This window comes from Oryctolagus cuniculus, chromosome 15 (genome assembly GCF_964237555.1).
Source record: "Oryctolagus cuniculus chromosome 15, mOryCun1.1, whole genome shotgun sequence".
Lineage (NCBI taxonomy): Eukaryota > Metazoa > Chordata > Mammalia > Lagomorpha > Leporidae > Oryctolagus > Oryctolagus cuniculus.
The window spans coordinates 16218952-16241033 of NC_091446.1; the positions used below are offsets into that span (position 1 = coordinate 16218952).

General features: G+C 46.0%; 1 protein-coding gene across 1 annotated transcript in view; it reads right to left on the minus strand.

Annotated features, from left to right (window-relative positions):
• Nucleotides 1-1331: 1331 nt before the first annotated feature.
• Nucleotides 1332-22082, minus strand: part of ADRB1 (adrenoceptor beta 1) — a 29289-nt gene continuing 8538 nt past the window's right edge. Inside the window, exon 4 of the transcript XR_011382764.1 lies at nucleotides 1332-3271. The gene's annotated coding sequence lies outside the window, so the exon portion shown is untranslated. The remainder of the gene's footprint in view (nucleotides 3272-22082) is intronic.

Consider the following 22082-nt stretch of genomic DNA (forward strand, 5'->3'; position numbering starts at 1 on the left):
TTCTGAGATGGTTTACATCCATTTCCCAGGGACTGTCAGCCAGCAGGACCACCCCCCACTCCCACCAGGCCTCTGTTAATGACGTAGAATCAAACATAGCCAGGGCTAACATTCAAAGGTTCTCTGCTCCATTGAACTTCATGGTCGGCCATGTCCGAGGCTTCTAGGGATGTGAAAGTTTGAATTTCCCTAAGTCAGGGAAATGGTGGAAAAATACCAACGGGGAGAAGACCAGTGAAATGAGAAAGGCAAGCTCCATTCCATCATGCAGGAGAAAAGAAAAAAGTCACAGGCCTGACAAAGAAGCTGGGTGCCAACAGAGGGCTCTAGACCTCTAAGCGACACATGCAGGTGTATTCTTAGATCTGGATCTCTGTGCATCTTGAGTATCTACAGTTACCCACGGCATCCTGGCAAAGTGCTGAGTCGGGGGTGAGGGTGGGGCTAGATCAGCTCCACCATGACTTGGAGAGTTTCTTTCCTGGCTGAAACCAAGTTGGCCATGCCACCACCCTCCTAACCAAGTGTGACTTGAATCAGAGACCCTGGTGGTGGTGTGTGTGTGTGTGTGTGTTGTTGGGGGGGGGGGGGATGGTGGAGCTCTTTCTTTCAGTTTCATAAAGGAGGATCTGGTGTTCCAAGTAGGAGAGGGTCTGGAGACGTCCATGTCAGTGGTTAAGGGGGATTCAGGGAAAAGGGCTCTGGAAGAAGCCCCCCCTACAGCCATTTCCCAGCTCTTTATTCTTGAGCAAGTTATTTTTAAAAATTTTTATTGATTGCTCTTTATTGAGAGGTAGAACGAGACACAGAGAGGTGGACAGAGAGAGCCCTCCCATCCACTGATTCACCCCTGAAAGTCTGCAATAGCCAGAGCTCCCCATGCAGCCAAAGCCAGGAGCTAGGAACCCAATCTAAGTGGGTGGCAAGGACCCAAATACTTGAGCCTGCATCACTGCCTCCCAGGGTCTGCATTGGCAGGAAGCTGGACTTGGGAGGTGGATCTAAGAACAATGCAGGCCCTCCGAGTCGTGGGATGTAAGAGTCTTAACAACTGGGCTACACGCTCATCCGTTTGGCAAGTTCTTTGACCTCGCTAAACCTCAGTTTTCCTCCTCACTAAAATCTGACAAGCCAGTTATCTGTCACATAGTGTTCTCCAGGGTCCAGTGACGTAAAGCAGACGAGCGGTCAGGGCGGTGTTAAGTAAAAGAAGGAAAACTAATAGCTGCTGTCTCAAGGCAACCTCTTGAGTTATGCATCAGTCTGAGACATTATCATATTTTTCCAATTCCTAATTGAGGATAGGTCCAAGAGGAAAAAAAAAACACCCAGCATTGCTCTAGTTTATTCATACAAACACTGTGTGCATGGAGGTGTGGTGTGCGAAGGTCCACAGCACTGCTTCTCCTAGGGCAATGATCTTCCATCTCCAGGGCCCTTCCTACACTCAGGTTAAGAAATGGATTCAGATGTCATCGGCGGCTCCGGCTTGCTGCTCACTTTCCCCATTGTTTATGGCTCTCAGCTGTCTAATGACTACCTGTCGGGGACAATTTCTAACAAACATTTAAAACCTGACAGATGACAGCTCGTAGGTTATAATTGTTCGGTAAAAATAGGATTCTCAACAGATAGCTGCTGAAACAGAGCGGAGGCTGACTTATTAGGGAAGGTCACCTGATAAGAGTGATTATTATGACACGGCTGCAAAATGCTATCGCAGAGAGGAACAGAAAATGCCAGGTCAACACCAGGGCTCTCAATCAAGGGAGCGAAGTTATGCAACAGGCAGACGCGGCCGTGACAGTGCCAAGAATCCGCTTCGATCTGCCTGCACCCTGTGCTGAAGCCGAGTGACCTTCTTGGAAGTGGGTGAATTTGCCCAGCTATTTCTGGCAGCAGTTCCGGTTCTCAGGCTCTTTATTCTATCAGTTGCACTTCTAAAGTAAGCAATATGTTGTCTGCCTGATACCGCGTCCTCTGGGCCAGGCCCGTTCTTGCAGTCATGGAGGGGAACATCCTGCAAAAACCGGGCCTGTGAGGACAACGGACTGAAACTCGAAAGGAGAGTGCAACCCGCCCCTTGCTGGTCCCGGGCGGCTCACCTGGCTGGGAGCCGCTCACCATGTTTTCCTAGAACAAGGAAGGAGAGTCACAGACACACATATGCATATGTATTTAATAATGTTACAATCTGCATTTTTCTTATCTGTTGTTATATAGTACCTGAAATGGCTACACAGACATGTGTCCTTGAAGATATTGGAAATATTGTCATTTTGAAAAGCAACCTTAGGAAAATGGTAGTGATGACAGTTCCTTCCCCATACTTTTGTTCCTTCCTCCCCTTCATTTTCTTTTTCTTTCTTTCTTTTTTTTTTTTTTTTTTTTGTTTTTTTTTTTTTTTTTGACAGGCAGAGTGGACAGTGAGAGAGAGAGACAGAGAGAAAGGTCTTCCTTTGCCATTGGTTCACCCTCCAATGGCCGCCGCGGCTGGCGCGCTGCGGCCGGCGCACCGCGCTGATCCGATGGCAGGAGCCAGGAGCCAGGTGCTTTTCCTGGTCTCCCATGGGGTGCAGGGCCCAAGCACCTGGGCCATCCTCCACTGCACTCCTTGGCCACAGCAGAGGGCTGGCCTGGAAGAGGGGCAACCGGGACAGAATCCGGCGCCCCGACCGGGACTAGAACCCGGTGTGCCGGGGCCGCAAGGCGGAGGATTAGCCTAGTGAGCCGCGGCGCCGGCCCCTCCCCTTCATTTTCTTACTCTGTGGTTAGTGGTATTTGAAAGTTTTCACCAATAAATACAAGGGTACCTAAAAAAAGTTTGTGAGAAGTGGAATTAATAAATAAGTTTATTTTATGCAATTAATTTTTTTAAAGACTTGCTTATTTATTTGAAAGGCAGAGATACAGAGAGACAGAGGAAGAGAGAAAGAGAGAGAGAGAGAGAGAGAGAGAGAGAGAGAGAGAGAGGTCTTCTATCCACTGGTTCACTCCCCAGATGGCTGCAACGGCTGGAGCTGTGTCTATCCGAAGCCAGGAGCGATCAGCTTCTTCTGGTTCTCCCATGCGGGTGCAGGGGCCCAAGGGCTTGGGCCATCTTCTACTGCTTTCCCAGGCCACAGCAGAGAGCTGCATTGGATGTGGAGCAGCCGGGACTCAAACTGGCTTCCATATGGGATGCTGGCACTGGAGGCAGCGGCCTTACCCACTATGCCACAGCGCCAGCCTTGGTGCAAAGAATTTTGAAGTCTGTGTCTGTGAGGGAATCCTCAAAAAAATAAAGGAAAATGTCAACTATGAAAATACTACACATAGATCTCAAATAAAATTTATGTTTTAATTTTCTAGAAACTTTTTGAAATGACCTCATACTCTGTCTCTAGCCTTACCCTGAGCCACGAATCTATTTTCTGAGCTGCCTGGCAGACTTCTCTGTGTGCCTCTAACCATGCAGCTAAGTCTGCAGTCAAATGCTCTACCACTGAGCTAAACCCCCTCTATGGCAGCTAAATCTACCTGTGAACTCCCCAAGGAAACCACCTCCCAGATCTGTCTCCCTTTTGCAACTCTTTCTTCTTTTTTTAAAAAATGTTTTCATTTATGTTTATTTATTTGAAAGGCAGAAGGACATAGAGAAATCTTCTGTCTGCTGGTTCACTCCCCAAATGTCTGTGATGGCCAAGGCTGGGCCAGGGCCAAAGCCAGGAGCCAGGCACTCAATCCGGGTCTCCCACCTGGGTGGCAGGAACTCCAGTTTTTGGGCCATCATTGCTGTCTCCCAGGGTCTACATTAGCAGGAAGCTGGAGTCAGGAGTTGGAGAGAGATATTGAATCCAGACTCCGTGATACGGGCTGTGGTCATTTTAACTGCTGGGCCAGATGCCTGCCTCAATAAAGATTTCTTGATAGACAAATATAAAGTAATTAATTAACTTGGATTTCTTTAAAAAAAAAATCCCTTAGAAAGTGACAGAACTTTCAAAGAACACAAGAGTAGGGTGGTCAGAGTTCATCACAGCTGGGGGAAGACCTCAGCGATTGCCCGGTTCAACCAGCAGCCTTTACACGGTGAACATTGTGGTCACCACATGTAAAGCTCTTCCCCCAAACTCACTGGCGACAGAGGGCGTTAGAATCCACGTATGTCCCAGTTCCTAGTTCAAGGGCCTTTTCTGATGCTTCTATTTGAAGTGTGCAAAATAGGAATTATTCACCGTCCTCTCATGTCATGGGTTTAACTGGCCGTGTGGATGTGCATAATTGCACAGGGCAGCAAAGTGTTAGTTTATACAAATAAACACTGAAAAAGCTGCTGTGCTTGACCTCTGGGCAGTAAATCGGGTTCAAAGGGAGCAGCTATAAATTTCAACAGTGCTGCCCACGAGGAATGCCGGAAGTCATAGGAAAGGAGAGGAGGTGAGTAGCTACGAATGAGGATTTGGGCCTGATCATGCTCAGATCAACAGGGTAACCCCTGAGCTGCCTGCGTACACAACGTGGAATCTTCCGGTCGGAACAGCAGTCCATGGGTCTCTTGTGACCAGCCTGGCCCGGGAGACTCCCCGTGCTTCCTCGGAACCAGACAGGCTCAGTATTCCACAGGAAGGCTGATTTCCCAACCTCCTGGGAGGCACACCCAGGTGCTCCCCGAAGGTGAGGGGAAAGTGAAAACAAATGGAAACAAAGCAAAACAAAACTCCTCATCTTTGGCCAACCTTGGAAAGAACTTAGAATTTAGTAGTAAGAATTTATTTACTTTCTTTATTAACAATTTTTAAGTCATGTAGAATTGTATATTAACGATTTTTTAGCAGTCATATATAATTGTTTATATGTAAGGGGTGCTATGTGCTTTTTCCATACACGTACACCTGGTATAATGGACTTAACTTTCAAAATTAGCCGAGAGGGCAAGCATTTGGCGCAGCAGCTAGGCAGAGAGTTAGGATACCTGCATCCCATATCAGAGTACTGGGTTTGAGTTCTGCTCCAGCTCCCGATTGCAGCTTTCCATCAGTGTAGACCCTCAGGGGCTGTGGTGATAGTTCAAGAGGTTGGATCCTTGGCCCCCACATGGAAGACCTGCGTTTAGATCCTGGCTCCAGGTTTTGATTATCCTGGTCCAGTTCGGATTATTGTGGGAATTTGAGGGAATGAACCAGAAGATGGGTACTTGTCTGTAGGTTTCTATCTTTGTCTTTCTGCCTCTCAGAAGAAAATAAATAAATACAATTATTTTAAAAATTAACTGAGTATATGCATTTCCTGCTAAGCACCATCACTGTCATTTTGTGGAGGAGGAAGTGCTATATGATTGGCCCAGGGGCACAGAGAACCCAGGACCTAGTTCTAACAGCCTCCTCACACCCGCACTCACAGTGGTGAAAATTCTCGAGACGTTTTGTTATAGCTCAATGAATCTGCCTCTGTTTCCCATGACACCAGGTAAGCTTGATTTTATTCCTTGTTTGGCCTCATCACTTCCTGTCCTTTAAAATGCTACAACAATCCAGGGCCTTTCCCTCTGTGTGTTCTAAACACTCTCTAAGGGTTCTTGGCACTTTCATGTGTTGGGTGCCAGACACCAAGAGCTCCTAAGTGTTTGGATCTTATCTGGATTTCTTCGTAGAGCCTCAAACCCAAATACACAACTCCACTTAGATCTTCCCTATATGCATCTCTTCATCTCTTGCACAGTACACCCAAAGATTCAATTATTGTTCTTATGTCCCAACTTGTTCTTTTTTTTTTTTTTTTTTTTTTTTTTTTGGACAGGTAGAGTGGACAGTGAGAGAGAGAGACAGAGAGAAAGGTCTTCCTTTGCCATTGGTTCACCCTCCAATGGCCGCCGCGGCCGGTGTGCTGCAGCCGGCGTACCACGCTGACCCAAAGCCAGGAGCCAGGTGCTTCTCCTGGTCTCCCATGTGGGTGCAGGGCCCAAGCACTTGGGCCATCCTCCCCTGCACTCCCTGGCCACAGCAGAGAGCTGGCCTGGAAGAGGGGCAACTGGGACAGAATCCGGCGCCCCGACCGGAACTAGAATCTGGTGTGCTGGTGCCGCTAGGTGGAGGATTAGCCTATTGAGCTACGGCATCGGCCCTTATGTCCCAACTTGTATTGTGCCAAGGGAAGTGGAGCGGGTCCTATGGCAGGCGGCAGGGATCTGCTTGCAGGTCTGGCTGAGACTCACTACCTAGGAACACATTTTTGTGGAAATGGTGGTAAGAAAATGAAAGGTATATTGAGAGCCTGGACTGTGTGCCCTTGCCATGTAACCATAGCCCCTCTGGGGGCACCAAGCCCCCATATCCAACACGACAGAACCGGAGGGCGGGGACTGAGACTACCTGTAGAACACAACCTGGTTTGTTCTAGGAACCCTTCCCTCCAAAGCAACAAGACGATAAACCCGTAAACATACCGTGTGCTTCAGGAAGTTCCTGCAGAGTAATTTACCCAGGACAAGCGGCAAGCAGCTTTGCCATTCAAACAACAGCCTACTTGTCAAGGCTTGCTTCAGAACCCTCTATCTCTGCTCAGCAATCCTATGCTGGTATATTACAAGGACTGCCCGGTTTTCATCAGTGCTGCCTGCAAAGACCTGTCCTGGAAAAGTTACCTGGGCCCACACCCTAAACCCCTATCAACTTTCATGTTGACTCCCTGCTCTGAGGCACTGCTAAGCCCTTGTGATGAAGGTACTCTCCCTTCTTAAAGTAAGGCCTAATCAGTTTAGCTTTTCCTTTTTCTTCTTCTTTTTTTAAAGAATTATTTTATTCATTTGAAAGACAGAGCTACAGAGAGAGGTAGAGCCAGAGAGAGAGAGAGAGAGAGAGAGAGAGAGGTCTTCCATTCCACTAGTTCATTCTCCAAATGACCGCAACGGCCAGAGCTGAGCCAGTCCAAAGCCAGGAGCCAGGAGCTTCCTCCAGGTCTCCCACGTGGATGCAGAGGCCCAAGCACTTGGGCCACCTTCAACTGCTTTCCCAGGCCATAGCAGAGAGCTGGATGGGAAGAGGAGCAGCTGGGATGCGAACTGGCGCCCATATGGGATGCCAGCCCTGCAGGCTGGGGCCTTAATCCACTGCACCACAGTGCCAGCCCCCAGGTTAGCTTTTTCAAGGTGGCTGTTTGTCTCAGCAGTTAAGACAGTGGCTGGGGTTGGCATTATGCCACAGCAGGTGGAACCACCACCTGTGTGTGATGCCAGCATCCCATTTGAACAACAGTTGGAGTCCTGGCTGTTCCACTTCTGATCCAGCTCCCTGCTAATGCACCTGAGAAAGCAGTGGAAGATGGCCCAAGTGCTTGGTTCCCTGTTACCCATATGAGAGACTGGGATGGAATTCCAGGCTCCTAGCTTTTTTGGCCTGGCGCAGCCCATTGCAGCCATCTGGGCAGTGAACCAGTGAGTGAAACATCTATATGTCTCTCCCCGTCTCTCTCTGTGGCTTTTCTTTTCAAATTAATTAATTAAAAAAAAAAAAAAAAGATGACACTGTTTAAGACACCCATATCCCACATTGGAGTGCCTGAGTTTTAGTTCTGATTCTGGTCTCTGAATCCAGTTTTCTGCTAATGCAACCCCTGGGAAGCAACAGTGATGGCTCAGGTAACTGGGTTTCTGCCACCCGCGTGGGAGATGTGGATTATGTTCCTGGCTCCAGCCCTGGTTATTGTAGGCATTTGGGGAATGATCCATCATATCTCTCTCTCTCTCTCTCTCTCTCTCTCTCTCTTTCTCATCTATCTCTATCTCTCTCTTTCAGGAAAAGAATTTTTTTTAACTTTGCTGTGTCATTAAGTGATCGGCTGATATTTTGTGAGAGCTCAGTGCTAGGTATTTTCTTAAAGATTTATTTATTTATTTATTGAAAGACAGAATGACAGAGAGAGAGAAGGAAAGACAGAGAGATCTTCTGTTGGCTGGTGTCACTCCCCAAATAGCCACAATAGCTTGGGGCTGGGCCAGGCTGAAGCCAGGAGCCCAGAACTCCATCTGGGTGTACCACTTGGGTGGTAGGGATCCAGGCACTTGGACCATCATCTGCTGCCTTCCCAGCTACATAGGCAGGGGGCTGGATTGGAAACACAGAAGCCTGGACTTGAACCAGTGCTCCGATATGGGATGCTGGCATTGCAACTGGGAGCTTAACCCACTGCACCAGCACACTAGCCCCACTACTAGGTATTTTCAATCCCATTTTATTGATATAGAAGCTGATGTTCAGAGAGGTTCCATAACTGAACTCAAGTCACATAGCCAACAAATACGGCAGAACCAGATTTAAATTCAGACAGGTGGAAACATAAGCCTTAGCTTCCTTATCCATAAAAGGTGAGACTTGCATGGCTCATGAAAATGAAGCTGTTTTCTTTCTCCCTTGCTTTAAACTCTGATAAAAGTCAACCTGACCATTGGCTAAGTCACAGTAATTTTTTTCCCTTTTTCTTTTGCTGAAATATTTTCTCCATTTTAAAATTTTACATGATTCTGTGTATCTAAATAAATCGCAAGCCTAGTAGAAAAGGACCCTAAAAATTGTGGTAAAAGACACAAAATTCACCACTGTAACCATTCCACAGCACACAATTCATTGGTATCTAGGATTCGAAAGGTTGATCAACCATCACTGTTAGCTGGGTCCACAGCATTTTCATCATCCCAAAAGGAAACTCCATTCCCACTCAGCAGTCAGTCTCCATCTCCTCCAACCCCTGGCACCCACATTCTGTCTTGATGAATTTGCCTGAGCCGGACACATTCACACACCACGAAACAAGGCTTCGGTCCACGACAGACGGCATATATGGCAATGGTTCCATAAGATTATTGTATCCCATAGTGCCATCATAGCTGTCTAAGTTTGTGTAATTACACTCCAAGATGCTTGCACAACCATGAAATTACCTAATGGCATGCTTCTGAGAACATATCCCTATTGCTAAGCAAAGAATGACGACACTTCGTATAAATGAAATCATGTAATAGATGATCTTTTATGTCAGGTTTCTTTGACTTGGCATACTGTGTGTTTCAGGTTGTATCAGATTGTGTGTTCTTTAATATAGTATATATATATATATATATGTATGTATTGAGCTTTTTCTTTATTTTCATTGTATCTGAAAGGCAGAGAGAGAGAGAGAGAGAGAGAGAGGAGAGAAGAGATCTCCCATCTTCTGGTTCACTTCCCAAATGCTTGCATTTGTTCAGGCCAAAGCCAGGAGCTAAAATTTAATCTGCATCTCCCACGTGTGTGGCAGGGATCCAAGTACTTGAGCCATCCCCTGCTGCCTTCTATGGAAGTTGGAATTGGGAGCCAGAGCCAGGATCTGAACCTAGGCACTCTGGTATGGGATGTGGGCGTTCTAGGCAGCATCTTAGTTACTGTGCCAAACGCCCTCCCTACATGGTATATTTTTGACCCTGAATAGCAACCATGGAGCAAGTACATTAATTGCCATGGATAGAATTTTCTTCCTACTGAGAGGGGAGAAGTGATTCCGAAAGGGAACAACAGGAGGACGTCCACACCCAGGGCCACTTGACTTAAGGAGAGGCTCTTCTCACCCTACCCAGGCTCTGGGCGAAGGTCTGGCCAAAGCCCCACAGCAGACCTGGTGAGGAATATTTCAGGAGGGTGAGGATGCGGTCACTGGGCTTTTGGGCCTCCTGCCTGTACGTTCCCTTGCACAGTGTACGTGAAGACCACGTGGAGGGCTATTGATGAAGCCACGCAACAGGGCGAGGCGTAAGACCCAGCCTGCACTTGACACTCTGTGTGGCATTTTATCAGGCTAAGGGGGAAGAGCTGCAGGGAGCTTTGCCTGTTCCAGGCTGGGAGGGAGCCACGGTCGGTCTTTCGGCGAGGTCTTGGCGTGGCGGCTGTGGGTCACCGCTGTCGCGGTGAGCCTCTTTCAGATACTTAGATCCCAAACTACAGGGTGCTCACAGGCAGTTCAGATAAGAGCATGGGGGGAGTATATCCCACAACACAGTCAGGATCCTCTCCTATCAGACTCCTAAAAATGTCAAAGGAGAGAAATTGTGTGGCTAACGCCATCAAATCAGAGACTAATAGACATCCGTCTTCATGTGACAGCGCCACACTTAGAAAATTTACTTCATCATTTCCTTTCCCGGTTAATGTCAAGTTGAAAATTGATGCTTGATACATTTACTAGGGGGAAACTTTGTCTTTTCCTTAGAGGATTCCTTTTTCTTTTTTATCCACTCTGAGTTATGCATGACCAAAAAAAAAAAAAAAAAGCACAAAAAAAGTGTCATTACGTTTCCTCTTTCCAACCTTTAAGATAAAGACAAGGGGTCACAATGAGTTCAAAAATATTTATCTTATAAATATTGCATAAAAAATCATCGGTTGAGATAAATGTCAAGCAGCCACAGGGACTCATGACCGCCGTGAATTTATGAGGTCGCTTAAAATAAAGAAATTGTCTGTGGTGCTGAGGTTGCTGTGAGATTTTTAAACTTTGGCTTTCTTCTCAAATACAGAAAGCATCTGAGGCACGAGTTCTCAGTGGCCTCTGGGACATGATTGTGACACTTTTCACAGAGATAGTCATACGTCTTTCTAGGGTGAAGGTCCTAAGCCTTTTCCTTCTTCTCTTTTTCTCCTGGTCATCTTAAAGGGATGAGTGACCTCAGGGTATGAAGGTTCTTTGCTGTCAGAGCTGGTCGGACTATAGCAGTTCCTTTTATTGTTTTTAAAATTTATTTATTTATTTGAAAGGCAGAGTTACAGAGAGGCAGATGCAGAGAGAGAGGGAGAGAGAGAGGAAGGAGGTTTTCCATTCACTGGCCCACTCCCCAGAGGGCCGCAAAGGTTGGAGAGGGGCCAATCCGAAGCCAGGAGCTAGGAGCCTCCTCCGGGTGCAGGGGCCTAAGGACTTGGGCCATCTTCAACTGCTTTCCCAGGCTGCAGAGGAGAGCTGGATTGGAAGTGGAGCAGCGGAGACTGGAACTGGTGCGATGTAGGATGCTGGTACTGCAAGCGATGGCTTTGCGCACCATGCCACAGTGTCAGCCCCTACAGTGGTTTTTAAAGACCTCTTCAATCCCGAGGTTCCATGAGCTGAGCCCCGTATGAATCAAGATTATTTTGCCAGCTGACAAGCTGTCTCTGACCAAGAGTAGATTGATTATACAATAAATTCACTCTTGATGATTGCTTCAGAAAAACATGCTCACAAATGGCTACCTTGCTTTTGGCTATGAAGTCTGCTAATAGGACCCAGCCTTAGTTATTTCAAAGTCTCCCTGTAATTGCCACTGTTTAAATAATTGTTAAATATTTCTTGAATAATATTATTTGTAAATTAGTGAGTGTAACATATTTGGTGTACTTAAATATGTTTCATTGCCATCACTCAACAGAAGGTAACAGCCTATCAAGGAATAATCCATTATACAGGCACACAATTTCATTCTCCAATCCCCAAGTCCAGAAATCTTTGAAGGCAGAGTTTTTCCATAACTCATTTGGCAGTAGGTGTGACCTTACTTGAACTCATTTGGCAGCAAAATCTGACTTGAATTGCCAGGAGGCTATTTATAGTCATTATTTATCTACTTAGTATGAATAATCATGCATTTCACAGTAGAGATATTAATGTTTGATCATGGGGTGCTGACCTGGAACCTGCTTAGGGTGTTATGTAATATTGAGTATGGACCCATGTTCCCTTCCAAAAATTCCTATAATTCTGAATTCCAAGATACATCTGGTTCCATAGGGCCTCAGGTAAGAGCTTGTGGACCTATACCACGATGTATTGATGTATTCTGGCTATAAAGATATAGCTATATGGTATATGAAAAAATATATATAGCAGGGTACCTGAAAAAAGTTCATAGAAAATGCATTCATGTGGCTTACATATAGAAATCAACTAACAACAGATGCTGGTGAGGATGTGGGAAAAAAGCACACTAATCCACTGTTGGTGGGAATGCAAACTGGTAGAGCCACAATGGAAGACAGCTTGGAGATTCCTCAGAAACCTGAATATATCCCTACCACATGACCCAGCCATCCCACTCCTTGGAATTTACCCAAAGGAAATTAAATTGGCAAATAAAAGAGCTGTCTGCACCTCAATGTTTATTGCAGCTCAATTCACAATAGCTAAGACATGGAATCAACCTAAATGCCCATCAACAGTAGACTGGATAAAGAAATTATGGGATACGTACTCTATAGGCTACTATACAGTAGTAAAAAAAAAAAAAAATTGTCGCTCCCCCTCTTCATGGAGGAACGACACAGGACCCTGCGCTGTTCTTTTGTCTGCTCGGCCCTCCCCGGGTTAATCTGACGGATTCCAACCTGGCGGCCCACGTCTCTGCCTCTGGTTCCAGATTTTCGCCTTTTGCCCCCCGGGCTGACTTAAAGAATTCCAAGCTGGCTTACGTCTCCGCCTCGGCCTGCACTCGCGACTTCATCCTCCCTAACATTTTTCTCTACCCGGTATATTTCCCCAAGTTTTCTTCCAACAATATTTCTCCCTCATTTCTCCTGGCTTCTCCCCACAGTCCGTATCCGAGTCTGTTTGTTCTAGCTTTCACTTTCGCTTTCGACCTTAGAGATTTCTCCCAGCTTCCCCCTGTAGTCTGTATCTGAGTCTATGCCTAGGCTTTTGATAGCTTCTTCCAGCACCTTTTTTGTCCAGCTTTCCCCTAGGCTCTTTGCTAGTGTCTCTCTCCGGTATTTTCCACTTCTTCCCGTTTCTTCCCTCCTAAGTTTCCTATCCGAGTCACGGCACCATTATGTCGCTCCCCCTCTTCATGGAGGAACGACACAGGACCCTGCGCTGTTCTTTTGTCTGCTCGGCCCTTCCCGGGTTTGCTGCTGGTTCTTCCCGGGTTGGCTACCAACCCTTCCACCTCCATGGAAGGGTGGTTCCCCCTGCCACATTCCCCACTTCCGCGGGGGAGCGGCACACCGCCGGCCGGCTCTCTCGGGGGCTGCACAGGTGTTCCCCTTAGATGTTCCCCTTAGATGTTCCTGGTGCATGTTGTCTCTCTCCTCCTTTATAGTCCTCTTCCGCCAATCCCAACTCGGCTGCCCACACGCCGAGTACGCTGCTCTCCTCCAATCAGGAGCAGGATCAGCTCCTGGAGGTCATCACTCAAGTTGGCAAGAGGCAGCTGCGTAGAAGCTGTTTTCTCCTCTCCCAGCGCCATATTGTGGGAGAGCAGATGCATAGAATAAGTCTTAATTCCAGTAACTTAGTCCAGTCCGGGTTGCTCCCCACAAAAATGAAATCCGGTCATTTGCAACAAAGTGGAGGAATCTGGAGAACACCATGCCAAGTGAAATAAGCCAGTCCCAAAGGGACAAATATCATATGTTCTCCCCGATCTGTGACAACTAACTGTGCACATAAAAGGAAACCTGTTGAAGTGAAATGGACACTATGAGAAACAATGATTTGATCAGCCCTTATCCTGTCGAGTAATAACTTACTATTTTATTCCTTTTAGTATTTTTTGTTCTACTTAATACCACTGGTTGAACTCTTTAATTAACACAGAATTATTCTTAGGTATTTAAATTTAACTAAAAAGTGATCCTTGTGAAATGTAAGAGTGGGAATAAGAGAGGGAGATGTACAGTTTGGCACATGCTCACTCGGACTTACCCCTAATGGTAGAGCTAGAAACGTGCCAGGGGATTCCAATTCAATCCCATCAAGGTGGCATGTACCAATGCCATCTTACTAGTCAAAGTGATCAGTCTCAGTTCATAATTGATTATAATGATAGGATTAAGTGTCAAAGGGATCACATAAACAATACTAGTGTCTGCTAATAGTAACTGATAGAATTAAAAAGGAGAGAACGATCCAACATGGAAAACGGATACACAGCAGATTCATAGAATGGCAGATGCCCTAAACAGCGCTCTGGCCTCAGAATCAGCCCTTAAGGCATTTGGATCTGGCTAAAAAGCCCATGAGAGTTTCTCAGGCATGGAAAGCCAAGACACTCTGGCCAAAAAAAAAAAAAAAAGAAAAAGAAAAAAAAAGACTTAAATGAAAGATCTCTGTGAGTGAGATCCCAGAGGAAAGAATGGGCCATCAAAGAAGGAGGTACCTTTCTCTGAATGGAGGAGAGAACTTTCACTTTGATTATGGCCTTGTCTAAATAAGGTCGGAGTTTGTGAACTCAAGAGGCTTCCATAGCCTTGGCAGCTCATTTAAAGAGCCTTGGGTGATTACTGACGTCATAAATAAGAGTGTTAAATGTTAAATCAACAACGGGAGTCACTGTACACTTGATCCCCATGTAGGACCTCTGTCCTTAATGTGTTGTACTATGTGAATTAATGGTAAAACTACTACTCAAACAGTACTTTATACTTTGTGTATCTGTGTGGGTGCAAACTGTTGAAATCTTTACTTAGTATATACCAAGTTGATCTTCTGTATATAAAGATAATTGAAAATGAATCTTGATGAAGAATGGGATGGGAGAGGGAGTGGGAGATGGGATGGTTGTGGGTGGAAGGGAGGTTATGGGGGGAAAAGCCATTATAATCCAAAAGTTGTACTTTTGAATTTATATTTATTAAATAAAAGTTTAAAAAAATAGGAAAATGCATTCATGAAAAAACCATGCATGCCTTTCAATGTTTTTTGCACTGGCACACACCTGTGTTTTCACTGCACTTTCCAAAAGCTCTGTGAAGTGTCATTGTGAATCTGCACGTGCACATCAGCACACCTATGCACGTGACTGTGTGTACACGCAGCATTCACTTCGATGTTTTCAATATATGCTTGTGTAGGTTTGAACAAAGGACAAAACGCTCCTTTCGTCTCTCCACCCTGGCTGAGAGGCAGCAAGCAGTTTCTGATTTCTGGTCAATGGACTTCGGAGCAACAGGTGCTTCCCCTGCCCCCACTGATGCTCCCAAAGTGCAGGGGGAGGAATCACAGGCAAAAGCATTTGCTGGCAGAGAGACAAACACTGCATGATCTCACTTGCACGCGGCATCTAAAACAGCCAAAGCAGAGAGTGGAATGGTGGCTACCAGCATGGGGGCGTGGGGTGGTAGAAAGGGAGAGGGAAGATGACAGCCAAAGGCCCACAGTTTCACTTAGGAAGAGGAATAACATCTAATGATCTGTTGCACAGCCTGATGACTATAGCTAATAATAATGTACCGTGTATTTCAAAATTGCAAAGCGAGTAGAATTTATATGTTCTCCCTACAAATGAAAGTATGTGAGGCGATATGTTAATTAGCCTGATTTAATCATCCCACTCTGTGTACATGTATCATAACTTCACATTGTACTCCATAAATATGCAAGATGACTTGTCAATGAAAAAATAAAATAGGAGCTGGCATGTAACACAGTGGTTAAGTTGCGGCTGGGGCTGCCTGCGCCCCGTATGTAACCCAGCTTCCTGCTAATGTGCACCCTGGGAGGCAGCAGGTGATGGCTCAAGTACGTGGGTCCCTCCTACTCACATGGGTGACCTAGATGGAGTTCTGAGTTCTGTCAGGCATTTCTGGAGGGAACCAGCACATGGAAGATCTTTTGTCTCTCTTTCTGCCTCTTTGCCTTTCAAATAAAATGAAAAATAAGTAAATAATTTTTCAAAAAATTATTTTTAAATTTTAAATTTTAAAATTAAAAAATTAGTTAATAAAAGAAAAGTGTAACTGCCCAATTTTGAGGACTGTGTCTATCTTATTCTCTACAGTATAGAGCCCTACCACAGTACAAATGAATAACCAATTATAAATTGATTCATAATACAGTAAAATGACAATATAACATTAAATTGGTTGGAAACAAAATATTTATGAGTATAATCATCTTTTATGCCACAAATTGCAAATTTTGCTCTACAATTATCATCTAAAATGAGTTTGTTTGAACCCAATCTTTCAGTGTCATCATAAAATAATTTTTCTTCCTTGTGTAAACATGATCAAAATCTCAGACATCTGTCCAGAGGTCCAGCCTAGGAGGGCCCAAGAGTGTGGCCTTTTCAGAGGAATCGTTGGCTGAGATGTTTCTATAATATGGATCAGGAAAGTGCACTTAGAGTTCAAATTCATCTGAGAGGCAAATCAAGAAAAAATATTTGAATGCTGGCTAGACCTATATTTAATGTGTTTCAGGAAAAGGGACATATTGTTAAATGAAATGGAAATAATGCTATTTCTGTGAGCAAAATTTACCATTTCAAACACCTGTTTCCTTTTATGTAGAACAAGAACCAGAGGCATGTCTATGGGAAATGACCTTTGATCTCAGGGTTATAAGGAGAGGCAATAAACCATCTCGCTGTTCCCAGCCTCCATTCACTTAGAAATAACGGATGACAGCAGAGACTTGCGGTCCTTATAAAGAGCCAGGCCATCAAGATCAGACCCGTGGCCTGCTTAGGTGTGTTAACTTGTGTAAGGGGAGACGGCGTGTGTCGGCGAGTGGGTTGGGAAGGGAGGGCATGCCCTTACCAGTGACAAAGAAAGAAGTGGCACAGAGACACATGTTGGCAGTGCCCACCCAAGTCTTATCTTAGGTCAAGGGCAAGTCGGTCTCGGAGCTAGCGGCTTTCCAATTTTCTGGGCTGTGGTGGAAACGAATGCACTGGTAATCTTTCTAACCAGCTTTCTTCGTCCTGACCCCAAGCTCACGGAGCAAGCTTTTCATTACAATAATCTTCCCGGAGTGTAGGGAACGTCTGATCACGCACAAGGGGAGGCGGGAAATGGGCTTTGTGACAGCTCGACTGTGAATTATTAAAGTGGCTTTCTGATTTCATACATCAATCTCAGGAGCAGAGGCAGAAAAAACATTCTTACCAAATAGGTTCTGAACGTTTAAAGGAGGGAGCCCCAGGGCCAGCGCTGTGGCTTAGCGAGTAAAGCCGCCGCCTGCAGTGCCGGCATCCTGGATGGTTTCAGGTTCGAGTCCCAGCTGCTCCACTTTCCATTTAGCTCTGTGCTATGGTCTGGGAAAGCAGCAGAATACGGCCCAAGTCCTTGGGCTCCTGCACCCATGTGGGAGGCCTGGAAGAAGCTCCTGGCTTCGGATCGGCCCAGCTCCAGCCAGCCGTTGCTGCCATTTGGGGGAGTGAACCAGTGGATGGAAGACCTCTCTCTCTCTGTTTCTCTCTCTCTCTACCTCTACCTCTGTAACTCCACCTTCAAATAAAAAATAAGTCTTTTTTTTTTTTTTTTTTTGACAGGCAGAGTGGACAGTGAGAGAGAGAGACAGAGAGAAAGGTCTTCCTTTTGCCGTGGTTCACCCTCCAATGGCCGGCGCGGCCGGCGCGCTGTGGCCGGCGCACCGCACTGATCCGATGGCAGGAGCCAGGTACTTATCCTGGTCTCCCATGGGGTGCAGGGCCCAAGTACTTGGGCCATCCTCCACTGCACTCCCTGGCCACAGCAGAGAGCTGGCCTGGAAGAGGGGCAACCGGGACAGAATCCAGAGCCCCGACCGGGACTAGAACCCGGGATGCCGGTGCTGCAAGGTGGAGGATTAGCCTAGTGAGCCACAGCGCCGGCAAAATAAATAAGTCTTTAAAAAAAACAGTAATGGAGCTGCTAAGTGTGCCGAGGCTGTGCTCCCCTGTGAACGTGTTCTGCACCAGCCTCTGCGTGGCTCCTGCTTTCCCAGTCTGAACCCTCCTCACTGAGCTTCTTGCAAATGGTAATCCTGGTTCAGTGTTAAAAATACAGCGCTGCTTCAAGTGCATTTTTGCATTACTGAGACCATAACATACACACGTTATTAAAAAAAAAAAAAGCCAGGTAAAGGCCTAACACTTGGTAAAAAGGCGAGAATCCATATAGTTTCCAGTGAAATGGCTAAAGATGCCACACAAACTCCCTCTTCTGTGTTAAGAGGGGAAGATAAGGATTATGAATGCATGTGGAAAAGACCTAAGAGGGTAAGCAAACCTGAAGAAGGTTGCGATGTCTGCTGGCCCCGAGTACTTTGGATGGCTAGGTCATGCAGAAATGCAATCCATGACAGAAATCTGTACAGTACTGACCCAGAATCTGATTCGCTTCACCACATGAAGAGTTCAGGTCTGGGGAGATCACTTGGGCGGAGACAGGAGCTTTTATCCTGCGAAGTCTAGTGAGAGCAATGGCTCTAGATCTCTCAGGGAGAAAGGAGAGAGCCCCGCTTAGGATGTCATCCAGTATGTGACAGATCAAGTATATTGCACTTTGACAGCTGACCTGGAACCTGGAGCACATTAGTCTGCACAGTTTACGATGTTGGTGTATCGATCACGTACATTCTGAGTGGGTGTTATTTGGGCAGCACAATTCCAGCAGCCCCTGTGCCATTTCTAGAAATAAACTTGTTGCTTAGAAATATCTGGAAAATAACCCCCAATGTCTCCCGTGAAGCCAGCAGAGATCACCACATCTGTGTTGCCAATTGAGACTTAGCACTTGGAGAAACCATGCTTGACGTCTGGTAGTGAAAACGTGGACTTCCACAGGAACGAGAGGGTTGTGTTGATTCTTCTGACGCTAACCAGCTCCGGGTAGGCCTGGTGCTGCTGTGTGCCTGGACTGTTGCGGAAGCAAGAGGTATTGTTTCTCTGGCTGTACTTGAATTCAGGCAGCCACGTGCTTGGCAACTCGCTGGGGGCACCAGTGAGTGAAAGTCACAGGGCAGGCCGGCACCGCGGCTCAACAGGCTAATCTTCCGCCTTGCGGGGCCGGCATACCGGGTTCTAGTCCTGGTCGGGGCGCCAGATTCTGTCCCGGTTGCCCCTCTTCCAGGCCAGCTCTCTGCTGTGGCCCAGGAGTGCAGTGGAGGATGGCCCAAGTCCTTGGGCCCTGCACCCCATGGGCGACCAGGAGAAGCACCTGGCTCCTGCCTTCGGATCAGCGCAGTGCGCCGGCCGCAGTGCACCGGCCGTGGTGGCCATTGGAGGGTGAACCAATGGCAAAGGAAGACCTTTCTCTCTGTCTCTCTCTCTCACTGTCCACTCTGCCTGTAAAAAAAAAAAAAAAAAAAAAAAAAAAAAAAAAAAAAAAAAAAGTCACAGGGCAAGGCTTTTTCCTAAAGAAGCTTCCAGCCTGGTGGGGAACAGACAAGGAGTTTGGGGACATAAGAGACAGAGTCAGGCACCTAGACAGGGGCTCTGTTTACCTGTCGCCTGGGACAAGCGTCCTGAGCTCACAGGTCTGCCTGCCAGGGGGCTTTACCAAGCTCTCAACCTGATGCACTCAGAAACCTGCTTAATAAGGGTGTGTTCCTCTCCTGAAAGTGATTTATCAAAATTAAAAAAAAAAAAAGCCATTTAACAATGAGTGTGTGTGTGTGTGTGTGTGTGTGTGTGTGAGAGAGAGAGAGAGAGAGAGAGAGAGATACAAATCTTAGTTTTCTAGTTCGTACATGGGATTCACTGGATTTACTTAGAGTTATGTTGAAGATGAAGTGAGATGTTACACCAATCCGTCAGCCTTCTGATGCCAGGTCAACCTTTCTCAAACATTGTTTTAATCCTGACACTTGCTCTTCTTCACGCTTTCAGGAAAACTTGAGTCCAACACTTTTGCATGAACCTTCTAATCTGTTCCCAAACCACTTCTTCAGTTTCATCTCTAATTGTTCCATCAGCCCGAACTGTCTGTATTTGGCTATTCAATACCTAAACCTTCATCCCTACACTTCTATACTTTTGTTCATGTAGTTTTCCCCCCTAGTAATTGCCGATGGAATGGCCTTGCATGGGATTCTATCTCCTTATCCAAGATCCATGTTGTTTTCAAGACTCTAGATTATGTCGCCGCACCATCCATACCCTCCTCTGCTGTTGAGCACTTGAAATGTGGTTACTACCAGTAGAGGTGGGCTATACGTGTGAGATACAGATCAGATTTCAAAATTTTCATATAATAAAAAAGACTCCCAATAAAAAAAATCTTACATCAATTATATGTTGAAAACTAATGCTGTTTATTTTTTTACTTAAAAAAAAGCCATTCCTAGGACATGTAAAATTAAATATGTAGGGGCCAGCACTATGGCGTTGTAGGTTAAGCCTCCGCCTACAGTGCAGCATCCCATACGGACACCAGTTTGAGTCCCGGCAGCTCCACTTCCAATCCAGTTCTCTGCTTATGGTGTGGGAAAGCAGTAGAGGGCAGCCCAAGTGCTTGGGCCCCTGCACCCATGTGGGAGACCTGGAAGAAGCTTCTGGCTCCTGGTTTTGGATCAGCCCAGCTATAGCCATTGCGGCCATTTGAGGAGGGAACCAGCAGATGCAAGACCTCTCTTTCTGTCTCTCTCTCTCTCTCTCTAACTCTGCCTATCAAATAAATAAATAAATAAATGTACTTTTTAAAAAATTAAATACACAGTTGCATTGTGTTTCTATTGGATGATAGTGGTCTAGTGCCCTAAGTTTCAGCCCCCGTGTTTCCTGCTCAACCACACCGGTCTCGTTCTTTCTTGCTTTTCCCAGGTGGGTATCTGATACCCGCAGCCCGAGTGTGATTGCCTTGGGACGGGCTCAGAGTCTTCGGCTGTGTGTATCTGGTACAGCACACTCACTACAGAGTACCCTCAACGAAGAACAGATGAACACGGGATCACAAGCAAACTATTCACAAGGATCCTCTAAATAGTAAACTCTGTTTTCCCAGCACAGCTACTGTGGAAAAATTGATTTGTTCCTCTAAATATATCAACACCCAAAATATGTGAAGAGAGCTGTGGCACGCGTGCACACTTTGGAAGGAGGTTCTACCGACTGCCTGGTCTGAGAAAGACGTGTATGGCCTGCTCCGCCTCGCAACAAGCAGTGCACCTTTCACGGAAGGGGGGGATTTATTTGTTTTCAAGTTACACTCTTTTTTTCACTTTGTACATTTTTTTTCTTGAGAGTTTTGTGTCTCTGATAATACTGACAAAAATTACAGCAAAAACCCAAGAATGATGACATACGGATGCCTGCCATGGGATCAGGTGCCGAACTTGACATTTTGTACTCCGTCGTGTTTCTGCTAGGCTCTCCCTAGAGGAATCCCTGTAACTGGCAAGGATTCGAGGAGGAATCCCTGTTAATGGAGAGGATTCTTTAATGGAGCAGCAGGAAGACCGAAAGGATGTGAAACTGTTTATAAGAGCAAATGGAATTTGTGCATAGAAAGCCGAGGAGAGGGTGTCAGTTTTTCACACACGATTGGGAGGATTTTTATACAGAATAGTGGCTCAGGTTTCAGATTCTACTGAGATCAACCATGAGTCAAAACAGCATGAGGGATTTGAGTTTGTTACCAAGGAAACATTGGCTGACAGGACGGCCTAATAAATAGCAGAACAGGTCTTTAATTCACAAATCGCATCTCATCCGTCGGGGATCTGCACGGATCTGGGAATAACCTTGTATGAGGATAAGGCATTGTTTAAGGTCCTTTCCATGCCAGAGTCTGGAACTTTTCTGAGTGACTCAGTTTTACTTAGGTGTGCCTATTTTAAGAAAAGGAAAAAAAAAAAAAAGCCACATCACTTCAGGATTGATCCCAGAATCATTTAAGCACGATGAGTTCTTTACAAAGAGCATTTGGTGCCGGTTCCAGTCCTGGTTGCTCCTCCTCTGATCCAGCTCCCTGCTTATGGCCTGGGAAAGTGGTGGAAGATGGTCCAAGCGCTTGGGCCCCTGCACCCACGTGGGAGACCCAGAAGCAGCTCCTGGCTCCTGGCTTTGGATCTGTTCAGCTCCAGCTGTCGTGGCCATCTGGGGAGTGAACCAGTGGATGGAATACCTAGTTCTCTCTGCCTCTGCCTCTCTGTAACTCAGTCTTTCAAATAAATAAATCTTCAAAAGAGAGAGAGAGAGAGAGAGAGAGAGAGAAGAGCATCTTACCAAAATGTTATCTTTAATAGCTTTAAAAAAAAAACAAACCTGGAGTTATTGGAACTTCCACTAATGTTTATTCATTAAAATAATTTTTTGAACAAAGACCTCAAGATTGCAGGTGAGTTCCTATAGTTAACATAATAGATATTTTAGGCAGTGAAGTTCCTGTAGATTTGTCACTGTTTATTAA